This window comes from Calidris pugnax, unplaced genomic scaffold (genome assembly GCF_001431845.1).
Source record: "Calidris pugnax isolate Ruff unplaced genomic scaffold, ASM143184v1 scaffold25, whole genome shotgun sequence".
NCBI classification, from domain to species: domain Eukaryota; kingdom Metazoa; phylum Chordata; class Aves; order Charadriiformes; family Scolopacidae; genus Calidris; species Calidris pugnax.
Genome location: NW_015090805.1, coordinates 1892517 through 1919242, shown reverse-complemented (window position 1 = coordinate 1919242; position 26726 = coordinate 1892517). Strand labels below are relative to the sequence as shown.

General features: G+C 43.2%; 1 long non-coding RNA gene across 2 annotated transcripts; it reads left to right on the top strand.

Moving 5' to 3' along the window:
• Positions 1 to 7283: 7283 nt before the first annotated feature.
• LOC106885630 lies at positions 7284 to 24358 on the top strand. 2 transcript variants are annotated; one of them, XR_001411469.1, is made up of 3 exons: positions 7284 to 7418; positions 21751 to 21934; positions 24271 to 24358. It is a non-coding gene; the product is annotated as an uncharacterized LOC106885630 (long non-coding RNA). The 2 variants fall into 2 exon arrangements; XR_001411468.1 differs by having other exon boundaries at positions 23487 to 24313.
• The last annotated feature ends 2368 nt before the right edge of the window (positions 24359 to 26726 follow it).

Sequence of the window (26726 nt, the reverse complement as noted above, 5' to 3'; positions counted from 1 at the left end):
ATATACAAACTGGATACACCAAACCAAGCATTTCTGACTTCTTGATACTAAAGTTTACCAATTTGCATCCTTCCACTAATCAATGAAGCACTAAGAAAAAAGCAGTTTGGACAATTGCCAAAAGTACATCACAAGGAAGCATAAATCAAGGCGCTAGTCCCCTATGCCAAGCATTCATTAGTAACTAACGTTAAATTGAAGTGAACCTTTTTACAAGCAAGAAAAATAGGCAATCCTGGAAATTGTTTTACTAGCAGCTCTTTATCCCACTTTTCCTTTCCTTGGCAACTAGAGGAAACACAGTCTAAGCAACACATTTGGCACTGAAAGATCTTATATAGTTTCCACTTTATTAATGGATTTGAAAAATGTGAAGAAAATAATATACGTAGATAAGATACATAGTGCCAAGCAAAAGTCAAGCAAAACCAGCTGTTGCTCAGCAGCAGTTACATTTATTTAATGAGTATTTATGATTGGCTTCTCTAGACACAAAAAGTAACATTTCTACATCAGTCTCGGCTATCTGCTTGAGCAATCCATTCCAGCACTTCGATGTCAAACACTGATTGTACAGAGGATCACAAGTAGTGCTTGGACTAAGCATTGGTGCTAGCAACTTGGCAATAAGGTAGAGCTGAAAAACATCTAGGTAATTCTTCATGCAAACCAAACTGATTCTTGCCAACACAGTGAAAATCTGTGGGATTAAATAGTTGACGAATAGAATAGACTTTCTTTTGCCAGTGCATGAACTCAAAAGCGTATTTAGGTTGGTAGATCTGATGTCCACAATTTTTTCCTTTTAAGAGGGTCAGAATTAACCAAGACAAACTCTTCAGTCCCGAGCTCCTGGTGCCCGAGGAAATCTGTCGGAAGGGTTCTTGCCCAAAATGTGAACATCTCAAAACGTAACTTCTGAGCGCGTATTTGATTTATTATTAGGATTTCTGAACATCCTATACAATATAAGCATATCCTGCATCCTATATGAAAAACCATGGAGCCTGCAAGTTTGTGGTACTTTTGCAACAACACCTTGCTTTTTCAGTAAAGTAGTTAGCTTGCACTATTGGAAGTGCTATGCTAGATTTATTTTTCCTGTAAAACCTGGCAACTTCACCTCAGCGAAGGACTGCAGGTTCACCAAAGCCTGCAGCGCAGCTGAGCTTTAGCTCGTCTTAATGTGGGGAATATCCTGGTCAGCACTTTGGGTCGCTGTGGTCTCCACCAGCACCATGTCAGTACAAGTGACCATGAACAGCTCACTGAAGGCCAGCAGGAATCAACCTCCTTGCTTCAGACAATTGATGTAGGGCTGATGGGAACACCAAAACAGAAGTACTTCTGAGACACAGCTCCTGACTTAGGTCCCTGCTTTCCTCTCCAGTTACACATACGCAATAGCATGGTAGCTTCTGGTGGTACTCTCTTATGCTGCTTAGTTCCTCCAAAACCATACATCAGTTCTTAGTGTACCTCTCTGCACAACTCCAATCTCTTTTCTTCATGTCTCCCTGGACTGCTGTTTGGACATCCTTACTCTTGCAGTGAAGACTACCACCACCCACTTGTCACTCCCTTCTCTGATTTTCTCACAACCGTCTTTCTACAGTGAGAAGAACATGGTGTCTCATGTGACTCCAGCTCCCATCCAGCTGGCTTTATCTTTTTTAAAAATCATTCTCTCTAGCTATGTTATCTCCCTACCTTTTATTCTAGAACCTTTGTTTGGATTAAGCATTAATCACCATGAAAAAAAAAAGCAACAGTAAAAATTTCTCCATCCCTCTTCTTCCATTTGTACACAGTCGGCAGAGTTGCTCAGTTGCATGGGATTCGGTTCACTTGGTGAACTCCTAGTGAGTCACCAGGAGTACATGCCTCAACCCTCTGAAGGCATCTTAGCCATGTGCTGACCTGCTCCAGCCCTGCGTAGCTGGTGGGGTCTCATGGGACTGCAGTGGATGAGTCCACAGTCAAGGAGTCAGCAGCCCAGTGATAGCTAGAAGGAACTAGCTTTGGCCAGAGCTTCTTCCCTGGGCCCCCTTGGGTGGCAGCAGCTGGCTGGGCACTCAGCAGCTCCTTGGGCCTGGGTTTGCACTTCATTTTACATCTCTGTGTGTGCAAGGGCAGAGTCAGTCTGTGTGTGAGCAGAAGAGCAAAGAGCCTGAATGCGTGTATGTGTAGAGGGCAGGAGGAGAAGGGGTGTGTATAGGGAGGAGTGGTTTCTCGGGGAAAAAAGAGCTCATGTCCATGGTTATGTGTTTGTACATGTAGATCTGTAGGACATGAGAGAAACCAGTTTGTTCACTAGCAGTGACAGAAAAGTTCTGTGATTTTGATTTCAACAGTTTTTCTGAAGATAGCTCACTGCTTCTTAAGCAGTTCACAGAGTAGCTGAATTACTTTTTTTTCCAGGGTAGCACTTTGAGAAAAGTCTTTCTGTGAATTTTTATGGTATTTTTCTACTCACTGTGGTATTCACAGATGTTAAGGGAGGTGGGAGTGAACAGGCCCTCTAAATCCATGATCACTGTATGTAGTTACATTAATGAATGTCACCATTGATAAGTACTGTATGTTACATAACCGACCAAGTATTACCTAAACACAGAGCATTTTTATATGACCCATCAGAGCTGTAAGGAGACATTTTGGTGCCGGGAATATGTCCTCCACTCCCCACTCCAGCCAGCACTTTCCAAACTCCAAAGCTCCTTCTGGCCACCACTGCTGGTGCAGGTCCTCATCCTGGATTGCAGCCACAGTGACAAGAGCTGGAACTGATCTGTTGTGTTTTCCCCAGATCGAAGCGACCCTTTCAACCTGCTGTGCCCCTCCTGTCCATGCAGGCCTTACACCCACCTGTGAACTGAGTCCTCCCTCTGCTGGGAATGAGTCCTCGGTCTTGTGTTGAAGCCAACCCAACTTGAACAAGTTCTTTTTTCATGCACTTATCATGTGACAGAAGACATCTGAAGTATCTTCCAAAGATGAACAATCAGCCTCTTCCACTGCAGTCAAGGGGAGATTTGCCAACAGCTGTATAAAAACTGGGCTCAAACCCTCATCTGAAAGACAGATGAATAAAAAATGCAACAGACATTGCTGCTGAAAATAGATAATTTCTAATTCCCACAGCTCTCTCTTTGTGGTTTAAAATAAGCTTTTCTGCATTAAGACTACAGTTTTCAAACCAACAAAATTAAAAAACCAAATGTTCTTTCTGAGTGTTGTTTCAATTACGTTTCCATGACTGTACGTACTTTTGATGTGTGAATTTTCCCATTAGATTCAGATTACTTTGATTTGGACACCATCGATGAGGCATACCCTGTATAGTGGCAGTGGGATTAGACCTCTCATTTTTACATCCAAGGGACCAGAGGAAATGAGTCAGCACATTGGCAAGGTCCTGTCTGATTGCAAAACTGCTGAGCACTATCAGTCCTTGGGATTCAATACCTAACCCCATGCCTTGCAGCTCCAGATCAGTCTGCTGAATGTTCATGGTTTCAGGGTCATGAATAAGCAGGTGACTTTAACGGGGTATGCTACTCCGGCACAGGGCTTTTTGCATGGCCCGTATATGCATTTTTGGGACTGACTGTTAGTCATTATTAAAAATATTTCTTGCTCCCATGATCAAATCAGCTACTGCCCAGAAGCATCATTTTTGTGTAATGGTTTGATATTGCTGGTGGTTTTGGAGTTAAAACAGACACTACAGTTGTCCTGGCCACAGAAATGTTTGTGGAGGAAATCAGAAAAAGATAAATCAGAGGAGTAAGATTTGGGATAGCCTTTCAAGAAAAAGAAAATTATCTTCCTTCTTTTCAGGGTAGAACTTGACCCATTTGTGAAAAGGACTCTATGTTTTACACTGCCTGTGGCTGGACCCAGTGGCTCAGGATTTTCCTTCCACTTCTGCATTCTCTGATTTCCACCTCAGATGTGCCTTAAGCTTATTGTGTGCAGCAGCAAACTCAAAAACAGCTAAGATGGAACAAGCATTTATTTTGCTTCTTTTCTTCATGCTCACCTTTAATGTTGTTCATCCGCTATGGGCAGCAAGTGTGAACTATGTTGAAAAAATAAAATGTCAATGCATAAAGAACGCTGTTTCTCAGGGACAATGTAAACAGTAGGAATACAAGCTTAAGTCTCAAAAGCAATGAGTGGTCCAAAATTAGTCTTGAAAAATGCATGAAAAGTTACAGATTTTAGTATTACTTACTCCTCTCCCCTGTCAAGCAAGGACACATCATTTTACTGACTATGGAATTTGGCTAGGTAAGGAAGGTAAGTTTGCTCTAAGGAAATCACAGCAATTGCCCCTGTATTTCCATTCAGCCACTCTCCAGTTTTTGATGTCCAACCTGCCCCATTATGTTAAGGCTAAATGAGGTTGAAAATCTATTCCTATGGGAATTTGTTACCAATTTGGGTTGGAAGAAGATTCAACCCAGGAATGCCCACAGTTTGGCAACTAATAATGACTAGTCAGCCTGAGCATCTGAGGCTTTCACCTACCCTGTCTCTGAGGGAGTTAAAAATTTGTATACAAAGAAACAAAAAAAGCTGCTTAAAATTTGATTTCCACTGCAAGTCATCATTTACCATATGGTAAGGTATTTATCCCAACTACATGTTGTTCAGTAAATCATAGGGGTTTGCAGGGGGTGGGGGGGAAGGAAGGGGGTTGTTGTTTTGATTCTAAAGTTCTGTGCGGCAAACTGTCTCTGCAAATTGCTGTCATCGCAATGGCTGCAAACGAGTCTGCTGTGTACGTCGGATTGGAACGAGCCACCAGAAGCACTGCCCTTTTCCCTCCTCCTCCCCACACCCTGGCTGTGTGGATGGCAAACGCGATCATCCTTCAGAGCTGGGCTGGACGCCGGGACCTGTCACGCACAGCACCGCCTTACCTGATTGCCAAGCACACAAGACCTGTCAAACCAGGCACAGGAAAGAGAGCCAGGCAGCTAATACTAGCATTTTCAACTTTGTCGCTACTTTCAGTGGTGAAAAGCAAGTTCCCCTTGCAATTGTTAGGCAACTCGAGTTGCCAGAAAGGCAAATATCCAACATACACCCACTGGCCACCTCTACGGGGCTTGATGTTGTTGTTTGTCATTTATTTCCGTGGCTGGTGCTAATTTTCAGTTTGTCATCCTTTGACTCATAGAAATTATTCCTCTTCAAAAAGGATGCATCTCCCTGCCGACCACGGAAAAAATGTGGCATGCAATTCAATCCTTTCCTGATAGTACCGGAGACAAGGAGAGGGCAAGTTAGAACACCATGATGAGGAAGTTCTGTCATTTCCAGAAGGAAGCATGATTCACTGTGCAGAGCATTTTTGGGAGCCTGAATCAGAGCTGTCGAGGAAGTCAGTTCTTGGACAGTTTAATGTTTAGTTTAACTATGACTTTACCGGTGAAATGTGTGCCTCTCCCCACAGCCAGTGGGTATGGCAAGATCAGATTACATGCCACCAAGGAGCAGGCAAGAAGATCGCCAAGGAAGTGGCTTGCAAATGTTTCGGCTGAAATGAGAAATGCCCCAGAAAATCTGTCCTTAAATGTCACGGCAAAGCAGAGCCCTCCTAAAGCAGATTTAAGGGGGAAATATTTTCTCACACGTTTCCCGAGCACAGTGCAGGCGGTGGGAGGGAGGGACCTGCAGGGTGGCCATAAGGAGCCTGCAAAGGGAGGGCCACGCAGCGAGTTGCAGCCGGGCTCCTTCCCAAAAGGTCTGGAATTAGCGCGCTAGCGGAGAGATGGCTTCATTAGTCATGGCACAGACCTGCTAAGTAAAGCCATCCACAGAAAAGAATGAGTTATGTGTGAGCTGCCAACAGGCTGCAGGATAAATTCAAGCGGTTGTTTTTAATCGCCTATTGTACCCTAAAAGGATCACAATTTGATTAATGTAGTGTCCCATCCCTCCCTCTGCTCCCCCGCATCCCCCTCCTCATACACACATGCCATATTGCAGGAAACAAGATTAGACTGAAGTGTCTTCCCCAGCGTTTTTGCCTCCCCACCTTCCTTTCTACCCCACAGGAAAGTCAAAGACTTATTGGCGAAGTGGGAAGGGTCCTCAGCTCAGGAACTTGGCATATTCTTGGTCTCCCACAGGTCTGAAGTGCTGTTCGTTTTGGAGAGGGCGGCCAACAACGCCATTTCTCCCCAAGCGTAGTTTAATAAAGTTGGGGGGAGAGGGAGGAGAGAGAAGAAAAATCTATGTTATTATACAGGATGATTAGCAGGCTGTTGATTTGTTTGTGTCTCCAGGGGCACATATATATCACTGGGGTCGAGCAGGGGGAACCGGCTGTTAAGATATTTACTGTACAGAAGTATACACCAGCACCCACAGCATAATGCCGGAGGGCGCTATTTATGGTCTGTACATTTAAACAAATAGAAATCATCCTTCATACTCGCTCTTTTGCACTCTGCTGCGTGGGGATTTACATTTCTGGCCTCGTGGATAAGGAAAGGCTGAGTATCAGGGAGAGGCAGAGTTCCTATAGGATGTGAGAGGAGAATGGGATCCACGGAGCATGCCTACGCATCCCTCGAAGACGTCACTCTCTCTGGGAGCCAAAAGGTAAGGGAGTGGGTTTGCTGACTATGACACACGGTGGGAGGAGATCTGAGACACAAAGGAGTCATGGGTGTGAACCAGGAAACAAGCCTGTGCCCACCCAGCTTTTTTGTTTGCTTGAGGAGGATGTAAAATATGCTTACACCAGTTGTGCTCCAGCTCCGGCGCTAATTGTTAACAATAAAAGGTCACCAGAAAACAATTGCTGGGAACCAGAATTACACAAGGGGCCTGGGTAATGTGATCACTCCTTCGCGGGAGAATGCCATCCTGCCGGGGAGCGGGGTACAGGGCAATCCTGGGGAGTGACTCGCCAGGTCAGACGAGGAAGGGAGGTGCACACTTGTGTCAGTCAGACCTCCCCCCGCCAGCTCCCCGCTCCCACAGGGACACACACGCACCAGGCAGTCTCTTCCAAGCCTATTTAGCCCTCATTTTAGGGAGTTCGGATAGAAGGTGAAGTGCTCTTCTTTTCCCTATTATCCCGGGAGGAAAGTACTGGCTTCGACTTCTCTTCCTATGGGAGAGTTGGGGCTTTGCTGGGGAGCGCTGGTAGCTTTGCTGGGCAGGAACAAGGATTGCCATCTGGGGGAGGGCTGGGGTGAGCTGGAAGGCTGCTAGCACAGCCTGAGGGAAAAAGAGGGTGGTACCTCTCAAAGTATCTCACTCCCTCCAAAAATACGTCCGTACTTCATGGGTGCGAATGCAGCTCAGGAAGAAATTTCTAAGCTAGCATTAAATTCGCATGCAGGAGCATCTGTACCACCTGCAAGGTCTGAAAAATCCTGCCAGAATGTTGGGTAAGTACATTGGCAACCCATTCCATGCCAGCTCTGTTCTGTTATGGCTCTCTGGTCTACTTGCATACATCTGCTTGTGTGGCCAGCACACCATGGGCTGCTCTCTGGCCATCTTGCTACATTCACCTTCAGGACTGAGCAGAATTAAAAGATGTTTGAAGCAATGAGAGATGCTTTTAGGCAATGTCCATGCTGAGAAACAGCCCTACTGTAGTCAGTAGCAGTAGCTACAAAAATGCTAGCCCTGTGTGGAGGCACTCTAGCAGTAGCAGTAGCTACAAAAATGCTAGCCCTGTGTGGAGGTGGAGGCACTCTACAGCACCCTGTTACTGAGCAGCTTGAGACCCTGCCTTGCCCTGCCTCCAGCCCAGGCACACACAAGTGCAACTATTCCTAGATGGTCCAAAGACCATTTACTGTTTCATATACCTTGCCCTCACCTGAAGCTGAGCTTTCTATAGCTGCATCCATCCAGAACAGCACAGAATATCCAGAACTTACTGTGCTGTCCCTATAAACACTCGCCTCGGCCACCAGAAACCCCCTTTCAACCCTTCATATTCAAAACCTGCAACCAGACTTTATAGTCAGGGAGACAGAACACGAATTGTGGGACAGACGTGAAAAACAGTCATTAAGGGACAGTGCACAATTGTTTTCTCTTCCTCTAGTGACTGCACCTGCCTGTTTCCCCCTGTGCAATTTTGAAGCTCTTCTCTTTGGTGATGGGGCTCAAGTCTGTTAAAAAAAGCCATTGCCAAAAAAGACTTTCCCAAAAACTCCATCAAGTCTAGAGACAGTGGTAGGGATGTAATGCTTTGCAAAGAAAGGAGCAGAAGACTGTAACTTCTCCATAGATGTTCAGTACAGATAAGGTGCTCAAGAAAGCCACAGGATTAGTATGCAGTATAGCAAAACAGGGGGTAATAAGCTCTCAAGCAGCTGAAGGACACTGTGGGAGAGGTTAGATGATTTATGTGAGGAGAACTTGCTGAATTCTCAATCCTTCCCACAGGCAGTTCCCTTATGCAAGGGATTTTTGCCTCTGCAGACAAGGAGAGCTCAGTGAGTGCCAAGGTACATTATCTTGTCCTGTGTGGCTGTGAGGAGCAAAAAGAGGAAGCTAAATTGTTTGGTTGAAATGAAAGCAAGATTAGTTTAGGACAAGGTGCTCACTGAAACACTGTAATTGTAAAAAGTGGAGGCAAGAGATCTAGGGTTCCCTTTGAAGGGGGGCCATGTACCTGCTAGAGACTGCAGAAGCATGTCTGGGGTCATGCAGATGCTACAGGCAGGTCATACAGTTTGGGGACTGTGCTGAGCCCTGTACGTGTGCTAGAAAATTAGTTCAAGAGCCAGAAGACTCCAGGTGACACTTATCTTTTGACTCGCCATGAGGCTGGCCCCATTGGGTTCAGTTTGGTCACAGCACGTAAGAAAGATGCAGATAATCTGGGGAGGGTCCAGAGCATTGTAGCAACCACTACAGCTATGACGAACATTACCTGTGGGGGAAAGAGTGGAAAAAATGTATTTGCTTACTGTAAAGAAAAGGAGGTGGAGGGGATGGTGGGAATGTGTTTAAATATTTAAAGAGTTACTGCAAATAGCAGGTGGATTCATCTGCGTTAGCTTGTTGTGAGCTGGACAGGTAGGGAGATGCTTATACAGGAATTGGGAATATTCTTATTAGACACCAAAGGAAAAAAAATACCAACCTTTATGATGGTAAGATTCTGAAGATCTGTAAATGGAATGCCTGGAGAAATTCTTTAGTCTCTGGCACTGGATGCCTTTAAGAGCAAGGAAACAGCAACTAGGTAGGACAAGATGTAGCTGATGCTACCACGGATAACATCCTGAATTCTCTTCAGGTAGTGCACAAGTACTACAGGGAAGGAAAAAACTATTTTCCAAATTGTCCCCCATTTATTCCCATTTCTGCATGTATCACTTTTCATTCCAGCTGCATTAAAATACACAAAATCATTCATCTGCTAACATATGACAGTATAGTAAAACTCATGAATTAGAAAAGAATAGACCTGTGAAAAACAGGATGTGAAAAATTTGTACTTTTGTTATGATGACTGAATCCTCCTTTTTCATAGAGCGGGTCTGATTTTGTTCATTTACTCTCAGCAAGCAGAATTAATGGTTACTGTTTTCTATAAAATAGAGCTTCTATTACTGCAAAAAAATCATTTTACAGTTGTCACTGTTCAGCCTATAAAGTTTAAAAGCTGTATGAGGAGTTTTACATTTTGAAACATTTACTTTTTGGTGAACTATAAAGATGAGTCTTAATGCCCAGATTTCTGAATCAATAAAAATGCTCAAATGTCTTTGTCAGCAGGGTAGTGAAACTGAAGCCAAAATGCCACTAAACAAAAGATAAAATCTTGGATTAAATGCCCTAGCCTTTGCTGGTATTTGTGAGAAGTGCTGCCACTGGGCATAGAGATAGGAGCAAAAAGTGAGTCCTGCCACCATGTCTTACAAAAGTGAGTGGGTCTTCACTGAGTGAAACAAGCCCTAGATAGGTCAGTTAAAATAGTGCAGTGTTTGCTGTGTGCACTAGGGCTTTTAGTGCACACTTTTGATTAGAAGATCTTTATGACAGTAAGGGTAGGTATCTATTGTTATACTTAAGGTAGAATTCCAGCTTTTGGCCTAAATCCTACCTCCTTCTTCCTCTCTGCCACATTTTTAGCTGCTCAAAACTTTTGGAAGCAATTGCTTTTGTGATTAAAATTGTACTTGTGTGGTAAAAATTCTGTGAGAAAAAAATCCATGTTAGATTGAATAATCTTTTTTTCTTTTTTTAATTATTTGGATATCCATCAGCTGTAATTTGAAATGCAGCCCTGGTGTAGCTTGAAACTAACAAACTAGACACCCCAGAGGAATCTGAAAGAGACCTGTGAAACAAAATCAGGCTTCAGATGACAGCTGGATCTATAAGGGTCCACTGCTCACCTTTTATGCACTCAAGGTCCATGGTTGCAATAGAGATCTCAGTGAGTAATCTAAAATTGGAAGAAAAAAACTCCACAGTTCAGAATTTTAAAAGCATTGATGTCCTAGAAAATGCTAATGTGACCGTGGATTTGAAATCTCATACTTTGTAGTCCCAGAGGGCCATGTGCATGTGTGTGCTCTGGTGATCCTTAGGTTTGATCCAAAGAAACGGTGCGCCATTCTGATGATGTTCGTAGATCCTGCAGTCTCCTTCATGTCAGGGATTTCAGGGCACAAGTTATTTGGAGCATGATGATTAAACATGGCTTGAAATCATGATGGGGGACGGTACATCTGTTCAGGTTTGGTTTTTTCAGTTGGGTTTTTTTCCTACTATGAGTAGGTAGTATAGTCTATGCTCACCAAAAGCAGCAGCCCTGGCCTTCAAGCACTGTGTCTGAAGAAAAGCCCCTTCAGTATCTGCAGAGCTGGACTTTCAGCAAAATGCAGGTGTCCCCTGCAGAGGTCCCCTGCAGGTGTCCCTGGCAGAGTCATCAGCAAGAACCTCACATCCAGGTCTATACAAAACCAGCCCCCATTTAGAAAAAAAATCATTCCTAGAATGTGAAGTTTTCTGAAATCATACAGAGCCTGAAATAATAGTCCTAACTTTCCACAAGACAGGATTTCAGGAGCCTGAAGGAAAATAAATTGCTGGATTGGTAGCAATCATGGTCTACATTGTAAGCAGTTACTGTAAGATAAGTGTCTTTGCTAGGAAAGGCTGGGTTAGGAATTGCTAAATTTATCTAACATATATAAGTTTGTAGGCATCTCTATCTCAGTGTTACCTGTAAGTGGAAAGCAGCCTAACCAAATTCCCTTCCTCAGGGCACAGCTTGCCAAGTGTACTGCTTGTCCCATCACATGTGCAAATCTTCATCATCAAACAAGAACTTTCTCTGGCTGGAAAGCAGTAGCTTGTATTGCACATCATGCCAGCGTATGTCAGCAGTATTACTCCCTTGGCACGGCTCCTCCCTGTTAATTGTAGAGTAGAAAACGTTCTTCTTCAGGCTTTTCCTTTAACTACCCCAGTGCAAGAGCCAGAAACCGTGGACATTTGTGTGGAGGGAATTTGGCAGCTGAAATACATGGAAGCCAGGCTCTGGCATGAGCATTTCCAAGAGAAGCATCTGGACCCCTGGTTAACTTCCTGACTGATCTCCTGCCTCAGACAGGAGGCCAACCACGATAACTGCACCAAACATAAGGGGGAAGGCTGGGCAGAGGCTTGGACATTTCTTATAGTTTTAAAAATAGCAAAGCAAATCCCAAGCACATTGGCAGACCGCAAGTAACTTCAAAACTCAACTGGAAAGTGCCTCGTCCTGATGATTGTCTTGCAGATTATTCCCTGGGTTGATTTTCTGCCTGTCCCAGCAGCAAAGCCACAGCTGCAACCTCACTTACACAAATGGGTCAATTCTGAGCTCAAAAACAAGTGCATTGCTAGTGCATAGTGACTTGGCTTCTTGGCTCAATATACAGGGGCATCTGCATCAAGGCTGCTGTGATGTTTGCAAAGCCCATCAGCGATTTGGTTGTATGGAGAGAGAGAGTAGTTTTGCATGCGCCATTTTCCTTGTTCCTCCATCCCAAGAAACTTTATACTGGCTTTCCAAAACCAAACAAAAGGAAAAAATGTCCTGTTTAGGTTACCTTTCTGCTGTGCATATGTATGCTTACATATGTGCAGGGGGCTGTGGGCACATATATATGTGTATAGGAAAGACTTTCCTTCAGTGGTGAATGGGAGTTTAGTCTGTGCTGACTCATAGGCTACAGATGACTGCGAAGTTATTAGATTTTTCTTTCACCCAAACAAATCCAGCTTCACAACTATTTGACTTGTTCATTGATAGGTGTTCAGACTAAAATATAGTTTAACATTGCTACCTAGAAGCTAGAAGGAGAAACTAAAAACACTAAAGCAAAGGGTCTAAAGCAGGTGGCAGTATGTTATTCCAGTATCCCAGTCCTGAATAGGGTTTGTACATCCCAACCCACACATGTTCTTCACCGCCACAGTGTCTGAACATTCGTGCATCAAAATGTGACAAGACTTCTGCAACCTCTCTGGGACCAGGGTCAGTCACTTCTCCTGCACACCAACACCCCATACATACACAAAGGAAAACATACAAGTGTTTGTAAACTGAATAAACATCATCTAGCAAACCCTTTATACCAAAATCACCCACTTCTTTGTTAATTCACTGTTTCTCTTTTCATCACAGGGAAGACTGACATTTTCTGAATAATAAGGTATTTTGCAAGTGGGAAGAAAATGGCATCAGATAAAAACTCTTGGTTGAACAACCAATTTCTCTTATCCTTCTGCTGCTCTTTCTTTCCATTACCATTTTTACCCTGTCATTAAAGTCTAAAGGTGAGGAGAAGAGCAGAAGAATAACAAAACCCAAATGCTTTATCCAAGATGTACATTGCATCCTGAGACTCCTCAGCACAAGTACAAACGAAGTTGATTTCCTGCCATGACAAGGTAGCAAGGAGGTGTGCCAAGGCAGGAAAATGATCTTTTTACAAAGACAACCTTGTCAGAGACAACTTTATTACCAGACACAAATGCAGGGAGTTAAAAAAACTTCTTTAAAAAATGGTCAGGTGCAGGGTAGAAGGATAAAGTCAGGACTTAAAAGCATTCCTCCAAAATGTAGCAAATAGATTCTGAATTCTGATCATGTCTGGAGCATCAGCAGGTGACTAATTCATCTGCAGCATGGAAAGAAGACTTTTTAACACTGTCCATACATAGGAAATACCACTACTTACAGGAAACACTGGCGTACTTCAGTCACTTGGCAATTCTCATCAGGCCATGAAGGTATGTTCTCATGCTCTTATTAACAAAGTTTTTAATACTTCTGCTTTGCAGTAAGCAATGAAGCCTTTGTGTCTCTGAGAGACGCTCCCCCTTGTAGATGTCATGCAAAGCGTGAGACTGTAATATCTTAAATTTTATTCCAGGCTTTTCTGTTAAGTGGGCGGCAATAGTTAAAGGCCAATTTGTGCTTTTCCATCATGCTGTCTAGACATATTTGCAAGCGCTACTCCATCTTAAAGAGGAAAGGGTATATCATATATTACACAATAATGGGTTATTTTTACTTGTAATGCATTAAGAGGCTGTTTTCAATCAGAAACCATTTGATATGAGAGTATGTTCTGGACAATAAATGGAAAAAGTGGAGCATATCCTTTTTTTTTCTTTTTTCACACAGCAGACAATACCCATAGTTTCCATATAGACAGGAAATGGCTTAGGTTTATATATAGAAATACAGTATATTTTATATGCATACATAATGTATTGATTTATTTAAAAACTATCACTGTATAATTGGTTGAAGCTGCAAAACTGATATACACCTATGTAAATACTTTAGTACAGCCCAAAAAAGACAAATCTGGAAACTTTAGGAGAGATTCCTTCCCACCAGACTCAGAAGACGTGACACGCCTGGTGCGAGGGTCATGTGCCGTTCAGCAGTCGCTTAGATCCACCAAATCTACTCTGTTCAGCATCTGTGTGTCATAACTGATGGTCTCACGTGGCTCCCATAAAATCTTCTCAAAGGTGTTTCTTCTTACCTCCTCTTCATCCCACCACTCCTAATGGGATACCAGTTCTTCGCTCTTACTGGCACTGCAAACAGCAGGGCTGGGTCTGGAGCCCAATTAGTCTTAGGGTTGTGGGAGTCCCCAGTCCCTGGCTGGAGCCCTGGCTACCTGGCACTTCTTTTGGCTGGGGCCATCCACTGTCTTCTTCTGTCCTGGGACTTGGAGAAGGTGCCCTGCATTTATTAGGAGTGGGGCATCTCCATAGCAGGGCAGTCTTCTGCAGGGCCTTGTACCATCTGTGTCCACCCTTTCTCAGGTGGAATGACACATAAAATCACTCTCATGGGAGGGTGATAGTTCCCAAACAGCACCAATTAGTCTTAGGGTTGTGGGAGTCCCCAGTCCCTGGCTGGAGCCCTGGCTACCTGGCACTTCTTTTGGCTGGGGCCATCCACTGTCTTCTTCTGTCCTGGGACTTGGAGAAGGTGCCCTGCATTTATTAGGAGTGGGGCATCTCCATAGCAGGGCAGTCTTCTGCAGGGCCTTGTACCATCTGTGTCCACCCTTTCTCAGGTGGAATGACACATAAAATCACTCTCATGGGAGGGTGATAGTTCCCAAACAGCACCTTGGTTTTGGGTTTGGTTTTTTTTTTTTTGTCTATCTTTCTCTCTGTACCAGTAGTTTCTCTAGGACACGGAAGCTGGGATGGTGAAGAGCTACTCCTGGCTTGCTGGAGTTCAGGCCACATAAACAATTAAAGAATCTCTGCTTTACCAGAACTGTTCTGCAGTTTGACAGACCTAAGTCACTTTTTGACTCCACCTTCTTGCAGAAGATATTTGGATTGTTTTAAGATGATTTGCCACTAGGCTGAGAGGTCGGGGGTTAGGAAGGCTAGGAGTTACATGTTTAAACCTACGTTCACTTCAAATTGGATGAATTCCTGCTCACCAGACTATGATCCACAGTCAGGCATTATGGTCAGATTATTTAATACATTAGCAAAAGTGAATTTGAGGGACATAGTCACCAGCTGGACTGTGATCTGATAAGGCAGTCTCAGAGAAAGGCACAGTAATAGGCCAGAACAAATATATTTGTTTCTTTCAGGGACTGTAAACAGATCTGTGTTTATTTTATTCCAAAGGGCTTTTTTTTTTTCCTGTGCTGCCAACATGTAATCTTTCACTTGACTTAATATGTGTTGGATTTTGTTTGTTTGCTTGTTTTTACATATGCTAAAACCCTTAATGGAATTCTTCAGTCTTGTCATTCGTGTCATGCAGATTAACAAACTTCTCCGGTGTTTCTTTTTAGATTTCTCAAGACCCACATGGCTTTCTTGCTCTTTTTAATACATTTTTTTTCCCCAACTGTTTTTTAATGAAGGAAGGAAAAAGTACAAAGAGACAACTAGGCTACTTCCAATTGCAACCATTAATGGCCATGGTAGGCTAAGTTTCACAAATCTTTTTACAGATAAGAAAATGCATCTCTCTCTCTATCAGGAAGCTGTGGTGTAAGGACTGGAATACTCTCTCAGCCATAAAAGTTGAACTTGGAGCGAGGAGAACTCCAGCCGTCACCTTGCATTTTTCATTTGTTACAGGCCATCTGTGTGCATCATCAGGGATCTCAGGAAAATATTACTCAGCTGTCTTTTATCTCTGTCTAGTCTAGCTGGAGCGTGGGTAGCAGAACACAAAGAAACAGGTTCCTAACTTCAGTCTGATGATAAAAGATCCTGGTAACCTAATAGAAGCAAACGTTTTGTATTGATTAATAACACAGGGCTATAACCCTCTGAATCTGCTGTGTGTGGAGCACAGTTTAGAAAACAAATAATGAGTTTCTTCCTTCCTAATAAGCTCTTTATTACTTGTTGAAGTGGAATGTGAGAGTAGAAAGTAAAGCTCAAGTATCAAAAAGAAGTGGTGATGACGGGTTGAGGGGGGTCACTTGTGAAAACAGTGGAAATCAAATCAATTAGGCCTGTCAGCTGGAAAACATCATGGGGAATTAACACTTGTTTGTCTGGATTCCTGCAGCCTGAGCAAAAGTGCACAAAAAATGTATTCGGGTAACAAAGAAATTGCTGTATGAAAATTGCAGTTTAACTAATAGAAAAAAAAAAAAGATTATGTAAGACTTACCTCCACTGACAAATGAAATAAGTAAATAGGCTAAAACTTTAAAAACAGCAATGTGCTTTTAACCTTTAAAAGAAAATGTATCTGCACAGCAACAATGGACAGAGGTTAAGGTAACCACCTCTGTAAACTTTAGGGCTCATAAAGAGTAGAACCTGGCAGGGCGCAGCTGAAAGTGGTGAGATTTTGCCTGGTTGCCATGAAACTGAAATTACAGCTGGTGGCATAAATTGAAAAGGCATGCAAAAAATCCAGGGAATATTTGGATCATGGGGCTACAAAGGAGGGAAACCTTCGGGGCAGAGGCATCCAGGAGTCTTTGGATCTCAACCTCTTTTCTGGTTTATTTTGTTTTCTCTCACTTCAAGGTTGAACTATACTGAAAGGCCCTTCCTTCTACTGCAAAAGAGTCAGGTTTTTTCATATCACACTCCAGGAGAGCAAAGATGGTGCCAGGGCAGCTACAACTACAGCTTCTACTGGATCAGTGCCTGACTGAGGAAAGCAGGAATTCAGGACTATGGTCTCCAAGGTCTTTGACTAAACTCATTAAAACTTGGACACAAACATGAAGTGGTGAGATGCATTGGTCCCCAGCCCCTCCTCTCCCCTAACTCTGGCAGGCACCAAGGAGTGCCCCCCGCCAAGCCCCTGCCCCTGAAGCTGCCTGAGGGGCGACCACCCCAGGAACAAGGCAAGGATGCTCTCTGGCATCAACCTGGACTAAGCAGAGCACAGAACAGGCCACAAAAGCTAGGGGCTCAAGGCTGCCCACACACAAATTCAAGCCCCAAACTGCCAGACAGGCTGATTTCATCGGTGCTTTTTTATAACCAGATTATTGCTTGGTTAATTCATGCGGGTTCAACTGAAAGACCCCAAAAGACCCAAGAAATATTGTAGGAATAAGCAACAGGATGAAAATATTTCAACTTTGACTTATACTAGGAGAGATGGAGGTAATTAATTACATCTTTGGTTTTTTAATTTATATGTACCATTACTGATTTGTAAGTGCTGTTTTTCGATGGGGAATGGCTGAAGTAGCATGTGAAGTCTGACTGGATTCCAGAATAACAAAAGCAATTGTTTTTCCCTTGTTCTTGTGTTTTATATATTGACTACACGTACACATTCTTGGCACACACCACAGTTTTTACAGTGCAAAAATTTTAATGCAATTAGAAAAATAAACAATTTCAAATGACAGGAACAAATTAAAGGAATGGCTGGAAGGTACAATCACAAATAGGTTAGTACTTTTCATTCAGAGTGAAGTACCTCAGGAAAAATGATTGTCTAGCAGCTTTTGAATCATTCTGTCCGGTGTTTCAAGTATCTTGGCCATTTCTAGCTGTAGTTTGAATTATTTTATTTGTATAACTGTGTATAAACTTTTTTTTTTTGGCTATACTTGGGTGAAATAACAGAAGAGAGAAGTGTTGTTTAATTTTTTCTTTGTTATTCCAGGCATCAGAAAACCCTGGTCACCCCTGCTTTCACATATTTCATTTTACAGTGAAGCTGGGATATTAAGTCAACCAACTTACATATTTTGTTGCAAGTAAAATATAACAAAGCAAGGGCTAACTTGTGGCCCTTTACAGATCAGTGGTAGAAAAGGTGTGGAAAGCTATTTGGAGCTCCCCTGCTCTCCCCTGTTAACACATGCATGTTTCCTTAAGGAAGTGGTGATTACACCTTGTTGTTGGCAGTGCGAAGCTTAGTAAATCTTTACATTTTCACTATGGAAGAAGGGAATTTCCTCTTACTTCTGTGGGCAGCCAGCCAGTGAAAGGTGATGGGAAATACATGACATCCTGTTCTGCCTACCTTTCATCTTTCCTGTTCACAGACACGTTTTGAGCCTGACATGCAGGTGTAATTAAAAACAGGTTGATGCCATGCACAGCTCAGCAGATGCATGAAAAATTAGTACCTGCTGTGAATCTGAGTACATTGGCTTTTATGAAACAGCCAAGCATTTGCAAATTGTCTCTTGTAACTGCAATAATATCAACATAAGAATAAAGTGGATCATGTGGCTTTCACTAACATGGGTTGGCTCAATGGCGAACTTTTCTCAGCAGTACTCAAAGTAATGTAGTACTAACTAATCATGCTGATGTTTTTCAGAGAAGTTAATAGCATTGCACTGGTATGTTTCATACTTGGAAAAAACCAACATCTTTTCCTACATTTCCTGGGCATGCTGCTCACCTAGGCAGCAATGCAGCACCTGCATTTTCCAGCTGGCCACTGCTGTGCACTGGGGCTTTAAGGCTGGAAAGGGCTGGTGTGCTGGTTGTCCTCCTTTGCCATGGTCTTTAAAAGATGCCTCTGAGGAGGATGCAGCTCTCCAGACTACTCACTGGAGGCACATACTTGGCATGCCTAATGCAGCTGCCATACCTTCTCTTTTCTAAGGGACCCAAAATAGGAGAGGGAGATGCAGGCAGGAGGTGCTTGCTCTGCAAGCTACCTTGCCCTGCCCTGAGTGATGAGAGACTATTGCCAGGAGGGGATTCTAGGTGGGGACACACCAGAGGTGGCAGAGAACAGAAGCTGGGGCCATAAAAACTGATGGCAGCAGAGCTTTCAACTGCAGTGCTTCACGTACATGCCATGACGGCTCCTCCCTGGCAACTGGCACCAAGAAAAACACAGTTAAAAAAAGATCCATCTCTTGTCATATGCCTCACCAGCAGTTCAGGCAGGTTTTGTTGCTTTCAACACTGGGGCAATGTTGGTTACTAAAATTCGCTCTGCTTTAGTTTACTGATCCCGGACCATGAGTAGGAGCAGTCATTCACCTCAGATGAGTGCAGCATCGTAAATCTGTTCAGCTGCACATTTTAGCTCTGTGGTGTCAGACAGGCATAATTAGAGCTCCAGAGTCCAAGTGCCACCACGCTAGTCTTACAGCAGTGCAATTGCCCACGCTTTACGTGAGTCATCTGGTGGGAGAGGAGAATCAGGCCCAACATGTCTGGGCTGAAGCAATGATTTAATCAAACTGCTCCTTCCAGCTCTGACAAGTGTCTTTTTATGCTTCATGGTGTTTGGTTTGAAGTTGCCAGTTGGAATTTTTCACACCTGTGGTTTATTTAAGCCTTATTCTGCTGTAGCTCTCACATTTAAGACAATAAATGTGTCCTGTAGAGCTGTGAAGTATTAGGTGAGGGAGACATTTATGTGCAGGTGACAAGAATAAATGAATGCTACATTTGCTATTACTTTCCAAATACAGACAACTGCTACCCACGACCTCTCAACTCAGAAAACTGCTGTTAAATGCAGTGAGGAGTGCCTGGCTGAGTCCTCAAAGTATTCAGTGTGTGCACTCTGGCCATTCATGCAAGTAAAATTTTCATACCATACATAAATATTCCCAAGAATGATCACATGGGGTGATGGTGTTCATCAGGCACATTTAATGAGAGAAAAGGAGTGACTTCAATTTAATGTCATCACACCTGAGGCAAAAATTTACTTAGCAGAAAGGAAATTGGAAAATATTTAAAGAATAAAAATTCCAAAACCAAACAAGAAGCCTCCACTGGAAAACAAACGAACAAACAAACAGAAAAGGCAGGAAATGCAAGCAGATACAATATAGGAGGACATTACCATATTTGAAAAAGTGGAGTTACAAAATAACTTAAAATAATTTCAGACAGTAGAGATGGTACAGTGGGTTTATCAAGATTTTCATCTACAGGTAAGCAGACAAGGAATTTTTTTAGGCATTAGAAATTATTGGAGTTTGTTAATAATTCATTTTCAAAAATCGTGGCTTCCTCCAGAAGTTTCAGGTTAACCAAGGAATAAGCAACTGTATCTATATGAAATTACCTCTCCAGACACAGTAGAGCTTCCATAGTCATGGGCAGCAAGAGCCTAACATATCCAACTTTCATTTTCAGCCATAACAATTCAAACCAACTTCAAAAAATAAAATAAATTAAAAAAAAGCAACCAACATGTTATATATTATCTTGTTATAGCATATTCATTTAAGGCATTTTATTCAGAACAGCCATGGTTCCTACCACTTTCCATCAGTGTCCCACTCATCTCACTTGCACTATTAAGATAAATGCTTTTTAGATGCACGTGGTTGAACCTTGCATTTAAACAGGCTGTAATCTCCATGGCCAGAGATACCATGAATAATTGAAATACCAGAGAATAAATAGTTTCACTAACCATGTTTTGCCTTAAATAATCAGAGCACCTGGTAGATCCACATACAGTTAATTAATTTGCTGTTTGTTTGCTCCATTGCATAATTAACTATTTAACTTCATTGCCCTCTGGATTTGCCCACTAATTAATTATCCCTTGCTAATTAATCGATCACCTGCTTGTGCCTCTTCTTGGTTTTCTAGCCACCATGTTTGCCTTCTAATTTATTGTATCAGCCCTCCTCCCTTTTCCTTATATTCCCAATTTCCATTCCTCTTTCTTGTCTTTCTCTGCTGTTGCACACTCACCTGCCTCACCACTGGGCCAGCCTAGCCTCTGTTAGGGCACAACAGCCACCCCCAGGCACAGTGGAAGTGGCTGGGCACCACAATCAGGTGTTGGAGAGACTGGGGACCTTGCTGGTAGGGAAAAAGTTATTTGAGGTGTAATGGGCCCTGGAGACAGTACTGTCCTGGTTACAAATAGTTCATTTCCAGTTATTAAGGCAAACATAGCAGGACTGGGGAGACACGATTTAGGACAAACACAGCTTGCAGCTGTTTGAAATAGGAAGGATTTAATGACTTAGGGACTTGCTGTCCCTAAGACAGAAACTGCTCACTGGTTGTTGTCTTAAACCTACTGTTAATGTTTCGTGGCATCCTGCAGGTTGCCGAAAACAGTGCTGTATGCACAATATAACCAAAATTAGCTAGGAGATTAGATCTTGTGGGTACAACCAAAACTTTACAGTCTTAAATAAATAACTAATGCCTAGAATACAGATTTGTTTCCTCTCCACTAAGAACCAGTGTGCTCCTTGTGCAATCTGGGCTCACTTAATTCTCCCAAAAGTCTTTAAAGCTACACCTACTAAGCATTTTGGATATTTTTTTCTCACAAACTGATTTTGTGAACTTGCTGCAACCCGTTCAGTCAGTGAGGTTTAGGAGTGCGATGGTGACTCTGAATTCAGTCTTCTAATGTTAGACTCCCATTATCTAAGTATAGCCAATACGTTTTATTTCTGTGAAAGCTTGTTTGGATTTCCGTCTGCTCCGCTCTCTTCTGGTTAAGATTTCTCATCTGAATGCTGTCCAGAATCCGGTGCTTACGCTACCATTCACCATATCACTTTTTGCTAATTGCTCCCATATTCGGAGGAGTCACATGTGCCAAATTGCTGAATTGTGACTACGCTTTCAGGCAGCTACTAGCACCTCCCCAAAGAGGCAATTAAAACTCCAAACAGTGCAGGGGCAGGAAAATTGCCCGTGAGAGGCTCTGGGGGTCATCCAGCATTCCTTCAGAAATGTACTTTCTGTGTGTTTGACCTTTGTAAAAGAGGGGATATTTTTACTGTGAATTTTTTGTCTTTCTTTCAGCAGACTGAAAGGCTGTTTCAAATGATCACCACTTGAGATGATCAGGAAACGTTCAGCTTGACTGATGGCATGAGAGTAGCAGTTCTGCCCTGACATTGGTTCGGTGAAGGACTGAAGTAGGCTTTTCATTTTATGCATGTGAGGAACGCTGCTGACCTCAGCAGGACTGCGCATGCCTTCAGAGGTAAGTATGTAATCACATGTCTTGATGAATTAATTTATTTTCCTTGAGATTGCTCCTGCAGGTTGATATCACTCTTGGAAAGGGAGCTTAGACAACCAGATCACAAAGGCTCTGGAACACAGAGCAGTGGGACCTGGTTGCTGCTAAAATCTCGTCCTAATTATGGACCCTGCTTTCACAAAACATTGACATGATAGAGCTTTTTGTTCCTATTACCAAATAAAAGGAACAAAATCCCTTAATTCAGTATTCTAGGTAACAACAGGTGAATGTAGCAGGACTAAGGCAGATGATATTTCTGGAAACACAAAGAACTTCCTGTGACTGAAGGATCATCATTAAAAGTAGTAAGAATGGATTTTTTTAAAAATTAGTGCAAACTATTGGGTCATACAGGAATTCATTTGGCTTATATATAACAGAGGAACTGGTGGGAAGAAAGGGGAAAAAAAAGCTTTCTGCCCTGTGGTGATGAGAATCACAGAATAACTCCACCTCCAGTCCTGCATGTCCTCAGTGATCTGGGGAAAGTGTCTCTGAGCCCCAGAGCATCCAGGCTGGGTTTTGTTTCCTTTCACCCTCCAGAGGAGCCTTCTCTGGCTATGGAGGAAGCCTAGACAACAAAACTTAAGGTGTTCATTTGCCTTAAATGTGCACTGAAAGCATCTCCATATGAAGCTTCACTCATGTTACACCTGGACATGTGTTTTTGGACATGTGTCTTCCATTTGAAAACCAGAAGGCTTAAAAATGCTTCTGTGTCTTTGGAGGGGGGAAGGGGAGGGAAGGGACAGAGGATGCAGCTTTTCTAGCATCAAGGTCCTTGAACCAGTCCTGCAGTGGTGTCAAGTATCTGTTTCTTTCTCAAGAGCTCATTTTTATGTTGCATTATATTTACCCAATTGCGTTCCTACACACAGGGAGCAGCTCAGACCTGGCAGCAGCCATATCTAAGATGAATTGTTCAGTGCTGGGTAAAGAGTACAATAAAACCCCAACAGCTCTTGGTACTCTAGTTTGCACCTTGGCAAAATAAGTGTGTCCATTCACCCTGGAGGTGGGACCAGCAATAGAAAGTCTTTCCATAAAGATGAAGAAAACCTTCAGGAAAATGGGGAAAGGCTGTTTTTCAGCCAAAGTAGTCCACTTCTCCATTTTGAGAACCTGTAAGAGGGAGGACAGCACGAGCATGTGGTGACTGACGGCAAAGGTGAAGAACACCTATGGCAGCAGCAATGGTCCCTGCTTGCCAGACAGCAGCTACAGGCTGTCCCCAGGCATCTCCCCCTCAGTGGACCACCGAAATCCCCAAATAAGAGGTCAAGCCAGGGTGGCTGATGTGAGATGAAGAAGTGCAGGTGTGCAGTTGCCCCAGCAAGGCCAGCCTGCCCCAGGCTGCGCATGGTGCCATGGCCTCAGCACAGCCCCAGGGCAGCAGGGAGGGATTAGTTACACCTGAGGTTTGCACGTCATTCTCAGAGGGCTAGGAATAACATCTTTTGCAGATTCAGCTCAAATCTGCCAAATACTTGAGCTCGTTTTTTGTCTCCAGGACTGGTTTGCTGGTGGCAGGATTGAGAGGAACAGGAGTGTTCGCGTGCTCCACCTCCAAAATGGGGGCTCCATGGTGTGTCTGCTGGGAGCTGCTGCCGTCGCCGCGGCTGATCCCTTTCGCCTCCGCCAGCCCTGTGGAGGAAATGTCGAGGAGCGAGGAACAAGTGCAGATTTGTCTGGTTCAGTGGCTTTGAGACAGCACCTGGCAATGTAGTGTGGAGACAGACATGAGCCTTCAAAAAAAGTTGGCTCTGGCCCATGGAGAGTGCTGGGTCAGAGGGTAGAGGGTCCAAGGGTCCGAGTGGTGGGTACTTTCCTGAACGGATGTTTCTGGTGTAAGGGGAACGTGGCAGAAAACAGTTTTGTTTTAAATCACTTAAAGATATATTTTCCGGGGGAAATAGTTCCAGAGAGTGTTGCCTTCAGATCGTTTGAAGAGGGGAGGTCTGTCACGCAGGCAGAGGGTGATGCCGTGTGTTGTTCCTCCCTGGTTTCTGACAGATTTCTTCCTTTGCCCCGACTCTTGCTGTCCCCCAATCTTGCTTTTCCCCACCTCTCCCTGCCGATTCCTTCCTCTTCTGCCACTTCGTTCCATCCGATCGAGGCAGGTGGATTTCTGAACTTTCCAGGAGAAAATGGCTGCTGGCAGGAGGCCAGGGACCTCCCTCACCTCTGGCTGCACTCAGACCCCATCAAGTCTGTGGTGGTGGTGGGAGGGGGCCAGGGGGAAGCAGCCAAGTGAAATGCTTCAAGCTGTGAGGCATTTTCTGTTTACGTTGCAGGCCAAACCCCTTGGATTTGGACCAGAATGGCCACTTTTGTGGAGGCAGATATATCTGTGGAGAGAAGGAAAGTAGCACATATCCTGGTCATGCCTTTTTTTTTTTTTTTTTTTTTTTTTTTTTTTCCCAGGGAAAACAATAATAAGCAGTAACACTCTTTCTGCTGCAGGCTGTACGCTATCCTGCAATGGCTGGGAAAGCTGGCATTGTCCCGTAAATAAGGAGCAGCTCTTGGATGCAAAAAGTCACCTCTGTGCAAATTTCACGCTGCTTCAGGTCTTCCTTTTGGGGGGCAGATTCCTCAGAAGGAAGTAAGAAGGCAAGCCCGGTGTCATGTGGAATAGCTGAAATTCCTCAAGTTCCTTTTTGCCAGGATTTCAAGCTGTGAAAGACACATGATCTCCACTGCTCGAGCCTGTAACTGAGGATTTTCCCCAACAAAGATGAATAGGTAGCTGTACAATTTTTATTTTATTTTCTTTTCCTACATCTGCCAAAAGCCATAGTAGATTGTGAGTTAAATCATTATCAGGGCCTGCATTTGGAAGCAGAAACCTCAGATGGGGCTTATCAAAAGGAATATGTTACTCCTTAGCCTCAGGAACTGATCTGGCCTACGGTTGCTTTTAGAGAAAAATACAATTAATTTGAATTCTGGCTCATTTTCTGCCATTCACGTGTCACAGCACTCCTTGAAACTGCAGGTTGGGGTCTAGTGGCCTCAAACCCGTTATTGCTGTATTTGGTCTCAGTCAGGGGCCAGTAACAAGCTGTATCTATAAATCTCTCTTGTATGTCTGTAGCAGGAGTGGCTGCCTGTTTTCGTACTGATAGGTAATGAAGTTTAAGTACTGAACAGCTTCATGCTGAGATTTGCTGATTCATCAGGAGTCTATGAGATGGGTGAAAGGAGAAGCTTCACTCCTTGCTACACCAGTGATTTGCTAATTGTCCAGCCCAGTCCATCACCCGATTAACCAAAGAGGCACTGCCATTTTGGGAGAGGAGAGGACTGTCAATAAACTGTGAAAAGGAGTGTTGAAACTGCCTCTTAAATAAAGTTAGAGATCAACAGCCTTTGGGGAGGGGGTAAGAAGATTTGAATTTGAAAAAAAACAACTGTAAGATGCACTGAAGGAACACAGTGTAAATAAAGGTTAGCATGTTTTACCAAGAAGACCCAATGACTGATCTCCTTGAAAGAAAACTAAGTATAATTTGCTTTCATTTGCCTGTCACCCATGGTTATATAAACCTTTGCAATTCTTGTTATCCCATTTTTTTTTTTCAAATAAGTATCTTTACTGAACTTAAGATCAGAGTTAATTTCTGGATAATTAGCTAACAACGACATTTCATGTAGGAATCCTTCTCACGTGTGTCTAGAGCACTCAGACAAAGAGCCAACACCTCTGAGAGTTTTTCTGTGGTATCCAAGGTCTCCACTTTATATGCCTCTGCTTCCCAGGTGGGCTTGAGAGCTGGTATTACAGGAAAGAGAGGGGAAGAAGTTATTTCTTGGTGACCCCATGCTAATCCAGAAACACTGCAGGGCAATAAGAAATGAGGTTACGTCTACAGAAAGTTTGCCACAGATTTCACGTGGGGCCAGGATTTTACCCATGGTCTGTCCAGCTCTTGTCTGGCTTGTGGACTGGGTGCTTTTGGAGCATGTTTGCCCAGCATGAATGACTGAGTCAGCAATATGTTGTTGCCAGCTCAGCCATGGTGGCTGCCTGGGAATGCAGGCTGAGCCACTTGCCTGGGTAAAAATAGGACAGGTTAAAAGCAAAAGGTACGATGATGCTAACACAGGTTATTTCATTTTTAACGATAGCTTTGAATGTAGCCAATTACTGCAAGTGAAAAGCAAATTTGTCACCTCCATTTGACTTTTTTTTTCTTCTAATGCAGATATGTACACCTTTGTGTTATTGCCTTAGTTTTGGAGATGAGAAAGGAGAACAGAGAAGGAATGTCACTTGTCCCTGATGATACAGCCATTGTCAGACCCATGAGGGGGGCTCTGAAATGCCTTGCTCTTAGTCTTGTTCTCATTCCTCTGGGTTACAAAGACATGACAGATACAGTACATGTTCTGTTCTTACACTCTGCATAGCAAAATCAGACAATTAGGAAGACTCTTTGAACACAAAGACTGAAGACAGAGTAAGCCAGACATATACTTTCTGCTGTTTTCTTTGTTTTTTAATGAAAAAAGTGTTTATTTAAACTCTGAGATAAATCCTGTTTATCTGTCACCAGGTTAAATCTGATTTGATTTCCCCAGTTCTCTGTAAAGGCACTTTTTTTCTTCTCAGCTTGTATTACATTGGATAACAGTAGAATCACCATCACATAATGTTAGTCTAAAAATACATGTACCATTATTATTATCAAATAGATACGTGTGCATTGCCAAGTAAAAAGAAAGCTGTGAAATATTATGCCTTGTA